Below are 7,062 nucleotides of genomic sequence, written 5' to 3' on the forward strand. Positions count from 1 at the left end.
TGCTGGAAATCTACTAAATTTAATTAAAATGTAATTACATATCTATTTAAAAATATTTATTATATTTGTTATTGATAAGACAAAAATATTATAAAAAAAAATATAAATAATTACTCTTAACTTTAATGTCAATAGCAAAAATTTATTTAACACTTGATAATGATTACTTTCTAATGATTATAGAGAGAAGAATAATAATGAGTTTATTAAAAAGTTGTTATTAGAAACTAAAAATAGAAAGCTGATAAATGAATAATATTGACAATAATAATAGAAGTTGAAACTTTTTCATTATACAGAGAAGAGGAAGCTTATGTTTTCTGAAAAACCATATGTATTCGTAATTTAACTCTATTGTGTAAATATCGTAGATTGACCAGTATTTATAGATACTGTGTATTTATACCATAAATATTTATATAAGTGTATATTTCTGTAATCAAATCATATTTTATTTAAAACAGACATTTTTGAGCTTAGCACATTTATCGCCTTTTGTTACAGACAAACTTTTTTGATGGAATATGTAAAACTTTACTGATTTATAGGCAATGAAATAAAGTCTTTTTAACCAAAACCAATGTCGTAGTGCAGCCTTAAATTTAAAAAGATTACTAATATTAAAAAGAAAGGGCTTAGGTTGCAATAAAATGAAGCAGCTTAACACTCCATAAAATTCCAAAACTTTTACACATAAATTTTTCTTATTTGTTTTAATGTTAAAATCTACATTTACAGTGAAAACCCTGTTAAACGATTACTATTATTAAATAGACAGCTCAATTATCTTACCATTTAGTTGAACTTATTCACAATCACTACGGATGTGTATATCTTTTTTGCGTCCAAAGGCCTTAGCCAGCCAGCTCTATCAAAAGATTGCTGTCATCAATTAAAAGCAACGAGTAATCATTCACTACTTTGACCCTCCATATGATATGTGGATGTCTTCTACTACGTTTTCCACCAGCGGGTATCATATCAAAGATTTTTGTAGCGATTTATCTACAGTATATAATGAAATCAATAAAGCTGCTATTTTTGCATATGCACATTGAGATTTATAATTTCACAGTGTAGCTTAAATCGTCCTTTGAGATAGGGATTCGAATATTCTAGAGATACGGCATACCTATTGTAGAAGCCGACTGAAACTCATAACATACCATCCTATACTGTTTTCGACTATAATCGACTGCAAGTGGATTTCACTTGCGATATTCCAATATAAGTATGTATTTGGATCACAGGAACCAAGTATCCACAGTTTAAGTTGTCTTATACGCTGGGTTAAGGAAAGGTAGGGAGTGTCGTGGTGGCTGTGTTTAACACTTAAAGTTACAGAGGAAGATGATTTCAATCAATCTGGACCTAAAGAATAGTAGAGGTATAACTGTGGTACCTCTTCAGCATAAAGGAAACTATATCTGAACATATCACTTCTATAGCCAATTGTGATGACTTGTTTTCAAGTTAGGTCATGTTATGTTATGATTACGATTGCCAAAATTAGAGCCTCACTTAGGTTGAATAAAATATTGTTATACCGATTTGGGATCGCTCATTACTGAAAGCAATATATATATAGGTATATATAAATTTCTACTTATTTGTTTTTTTTTTTTTGCAGAGTAGTAAAATTCTATTTATTTTTCACTACTCTCTGCAAAATAAAAAACAATATCCATAAACTTCTATAAAGCTTTACCGATATCTCAGCACTTGATGCAGTTTCACACCGATTGGTTTTGTTTCTGATTTATTTCTCAACGCTTCTGTAGAAACTTCAAATCTATTATTTCTTTCTGATTTTATTTAAAAACTAAACCCATGCGAAGGTATTGTGAACACTACTTAAAAAACACTACTAAAGTGTGAAATGTGTTAAAATTTGTTGAAGGTATTATTCTCTATATTATTAGAAAAATATATTTTTAAAAAGGCCTTATTTTCTTTATTTTTTTATGGATTTTAAAAACTTCCATTTTGCTTTTAACGCAAACACTTTTGTATTTCATTGTGCATTGAACAGCTTTTAACAATTGTGGCCTGGGGAGAAGGGATAAACCTAGGATTTTACGAGTATATGAACTTTTTGTGCAAAGCAAAATGAAGTTTTTAATGGATTTTAAAGCCTTTATGGAGAAAGTAGAAAAAAAATCGACAAATACAAAACCTCAAACCAACTTCGGAGAATTGAAGTTTCAATACAAAAATGTTTTGATTTATTTTCTTCTATATTATTTATTTATTGTTCAACGTGGTGACTCCATCCTTATTCGTATTTCCACAATATTGCAAATATGAGGGGGAACTGCTGTGTAAAGAAGAGAGGGTAAATTGTTAAGCGTTTATTTAAAAAATTTTCCGATTTGTGATTTTTTTTCTTTAAAAGGTGTTAGCTGGAAAGTTATCCTTTCAGGTGCTACTATACCGCAGTGCTCAAGTACATAAAAGGACTTTAAGCGAAGACGTCAATAAAAACATAAAAATTCTTATGATTTCAAGTTTCTGTTTGTGTTAGTTTCCTTAATATGACAATTGTTAAGATAGATTTTGAAAGCTTAATTAATGTAGCTTTATTAGACAATGATTAAGATTATTTTGTATTGATAATGATGTCGTGTATAGCAGTTTGTATTTTTTTGCAATAGTTTCAGTTCTGCCCTAACTTTTTAACACTTTAAGAATAGGAACACTAATTTTTTTTTAGCAATACTGTGATGTTAGAAGATAATTGAAGTCACCTCATTTCGATAATGATGTAACGTAGTGTGTACTTATTTGTAATGACTTCAGTCCCAGCCCGACTCAAACATTTTTCAAGATGAAATTGATATTAGATTTGCTTCTAGAGCTAAGATATTAATAACCTATTGTTGTAATATTGAAAAGTTTCAACATTATGATTAAACAGTAGATATGCTCATATATCTTATTATTTACACAAAGACTAATAGTCATCTCAAACTATAACGTCACGATAATTTGTACTGCTAATCGACACTAACTGATAAGAAGACCCTGAGGTCTTCAAATAAAGACCAAAATGTAACTTGTTGAAGATTTTTAAATATTAGCAAAGGTATAGAAAGTCTCAGCAAGAGAAGATTACTTCTCTTGGCCTAGGTCTTATCGAACAGTCGCAAGGAAACTATAATTTTACGATATCTTAAGTAATTTACAGACATACAACGAAACTTTATGGTCTGCGTGCTCAGATTGTTTCCATCCATCATTTCCAAAAGGTGTTTTTAGCGGGTTAAACTATCACATGGTAGCTTTTAATGCTTCCTATCCATGACTATAGACCATTTTAGTAAATATAATTCATTATCTTTTTTAAAACTTTAGTAACAAACTAATAAGATTAAAAAGCTTATACATATTGCATTTAATGAAAAATAATTCCTATATTGGAAGACCCAATATTTTGTCGCACATTTAATATTTTTTTTCCACATTTTTATGTTTTTATAAGAAATTTAAAAAATTAAAAAAAGTAAAATATCTCAAAGTTATATGAAAAAGTTTTGTTAATCCACTTTTTATGTAAAATTTTCGTTATCTTAAGAAGTAAAAAGTTGCTCCCCCTAGAGCTTGAAATGAGCTTAGTACTTCTCTGATGTGTCATTCATTGCCAACAATTCTAAAATCACAAGAAAAAAACTTGGGTAGAATGAAACAAATACTTTTTAAAAGCAAATCATTACAAATCTAAAAAAAATATCAACAAAAGTATTGAAACATTGTATCTCCCCCACAGCTGAGGAAATAAAGTGGGGATTTATTTTACATTTACCAGTCACAGACCCTTCCTCATACATGCCTGTTAGTGTTCGTTTGTATGTATGTGTGTGTTTGCTTATTTTTATGCACATCAATGAATTTCTGCTAAATCACTGCTAAATCTTTTATTTTTATGTATTTTAAATATAAACTGATAAAAACAATAGAAAGCAAATAGTTGTGGGGGAAAAACAAAAGAATTTACAGAAGGTTTCCCTTTTAATGTTTATCTTTATTTTGTAATTTGCTGAATAGATTTGGAATGAAAATAAAGTTATATGGAAGGAATTTATTTATTTTTTTTCAATAAAGAAAATAACTTTTACATTAAAATTAAAACTTGTTTTCGGTTTGTTATCTAAGTATAACATTTTATTTAATATTTTAAGTATATTAATTTAAATCTTGTACTAATATCTTCCAAATACTTACTTAGCTAAAAGAAAAAATTGAGCAGCAGTTCTTTGTAAGAATGTGAAACTTTATGAAGTTATTCCACTTCACTTTTCTCCATTTATTTTGTTGGAATTAAAATTAAGTTTATTTATTTAATTATCATTTGTTTACACAATTTTACACCAGAGACTGATTGCACGTACTTACACAGTTTGTGAAATCATAATTCACTTTAACGTGCCTTCACCCAGCACACACCCAACTCGTTACTTCGTCCGTCGTGCATGTGAAACGCTCATTATATTTTAATTAACTGACCGCCAAATTCGAAATTGTGCACATTCCTTTCGGCTCCTTTTGTAGTGGTCGAGCAGCGAAGAGATTTCTCTTCGGACCCCACTCTTTTAGTTCACATATAAGCCAAATGTGGTCAGCAGGTGGTTAAATGCTCTTTGGAGTCCATAAATTTTGCTTACATTGCATAATATTGCCATTACTGTTATCTAAATGAGAAATTTATTTATTTGGTAAATTTTTCATAATTATTTACGTAGCGTGCTTTTAGGCTGCACGAGAATATTGTATTGGAATAACATGTGCACGCATATGCTTACAATTCAATGTGTTTCATTTATATTAAAAATATTATATAGAATGTACAATAATTAAAAAATTATTTAGAAATATTAAAAAAAATTTTATTAAACTATTTATTATATTATATTATTTATATAATACTATTTAGCTTAATTAAAACTAATAAAGCAATTTATTTAAATCTTTTATGCCAGCAATTATGATATTTTATTTGTAACTAAAAAGTTGGCAATTGTTACAAAGAACCTTTATATGCTAAAAATATTATATAGAATGTACAATAATTACAAAATTATTTAAAAATATTAAAAAAAAAGGTTTTTTTGTTTAATAGTACGATTTCATAGTACCATTTATTTATAATTTTTGAAACAAAAATCTTAATTATATTAACATGAAAAGTACTTCATTATATTTACTTACATATTTCGGACTTAGTTCAAAGGGAACACATAACGTAAAGGAATATACAGTTATATAAATCACTATATCTGAAAGATATACACTTCTTTAAACAAACACTTCTTTAATCTCTGTTTCGCTGACTACAAATGACTTTAGAAAACACTCGCAAACATTTTCCATGTTTTTGTTCCCTCCTCTTAAGACTTTAACTTTGAATTCACGATTCAGACGTTGTCAATAGCACCAGTATCAGCACCTTACCTTTACCAAACGTTTCAGCTTTCAGAACGGAACATTTTTGTAAGATGTCTGAACAAGACTTGAAGTATAATGCACCTTTACGGTCTTAGTGCACAACATTTTTTTTACCAATAATTTCCAAATGGTGGATTTTATATGATAAAGTCTTACAGGGTGTCTTAGCGCAACCAATTATGCAAAAACTTTTGTCCGGTACGATATGTAAGGCCTCGAAAGCAATAAGTTCTGCTTATGAACTTATGTAATGATCGTTCATGGTCTTTTAAAAGAAGGTCGTGAACAATCAATAAATACATATTGAATGGTCTTAACGAGGCTATGCTATTTATTATAATAAGTTTATTAAGAATGTATTCGAGAGCTATATGTTATTAAATTACCTATAATAATACCTATATATCATATAAATTATAGTAGATACATTGTGGAAATATCTAAACTCATGGATCTATGTAAATAAGTCAATTATGAATTACGTGTTAAAAATAAGCACTAAGAGTGCCATATGTAAGGTATAGCAGCAGATATTCGACAAACTTATGGGACAATGGAGTTTAAAAATAATATTTCTAAAATGTTTTCTAGCTTTTCTAGATTTAAATGGAAGTTTACGCGTTTCCTAATCATAGTTATTTTCATAATATTAATACACTCATTTCATTCACAGCAAGAAAACGTGACTATCCAGTAAATTGTTATTAAAAAATCCTAGTTTTTATGGGTCTTTTAAAATTTACAATACAGAAAATTAAAGACATACTCTATTCAAAGATTGCATATGTTAAAAACAATTTCAAACTATTTAATTTCATTTAAACTTCTGGTATTCAATTTTAATTCATTCATATAAACGTAAGCACATTTGTCATAACTTTAATGAGACTTCATTTGTTTTAATATTTAAACTTCAAAAATCTTTTATGTACTTTAGCAGGAATAACAAAAGTTTCCTTATTGTTACTGAAGGCAATTGTGAAAGCAAATATACGCTGGTTGCGTTCATACTTTAAAGTCTAATTACCTTTCATTGTGTTTGGTGTCTGCAATGAATGACAAATTGTCTCATCACTCGATGTGCTGCAGAATCCATCTTTTATATTAATGACGCACAGAACTTTTTCCATATACGAGTATTGCATACGTCTTCATGGACAACTTCTGCGTGTGATGTGAAAGATGTAGATAAGTGCTTTAGTCGCATATGTGAATGACAGTGGCTGACTGAAACGAGCACAATTTTTCGTTTATAAATAAACCGCGCACTCATCATCCGTCAAATTGTCTTTAACATCATTTATTACTTTTGTCAGAGTAGACTTTCAGGCGCATAACATGTGTTGTTCGAAGTATTATGCGCATTATAACCGTGTGTGTAAAGATTCAACTGAGTATTATTATTATTTTTATGTGTACTTTATATTATTTCATGTATTAGAGAAATTTTTCCTTGTTCTACGTGTACTTTTATGTGCTGTCAGAACAGTATATGACAAATTGTAAGAAAAAAGTTCTTCAATTTTTCGTTGTACTGCAGAGAAAAAACGCTTCACATATGCTAATTCCTCACTTTATTATAATAATCAGCAGCAATATTTTATATTCTACATAAGAATT

This window comes from Teleopsis dalmanni, chromosome 2, assembly GCF_002237135.1.
Source record: "Teleopsis dalmanni isolate 2A chromosome 2, ASM223713v2, whole genome shotgun sequence".
NCBI classification, from domain to species: Eukaryota; Metazoa; Arthropoda; class Insecta; order Diptera; family Diopsidae; genus Teleopsis; species Teleopsis dalmanni.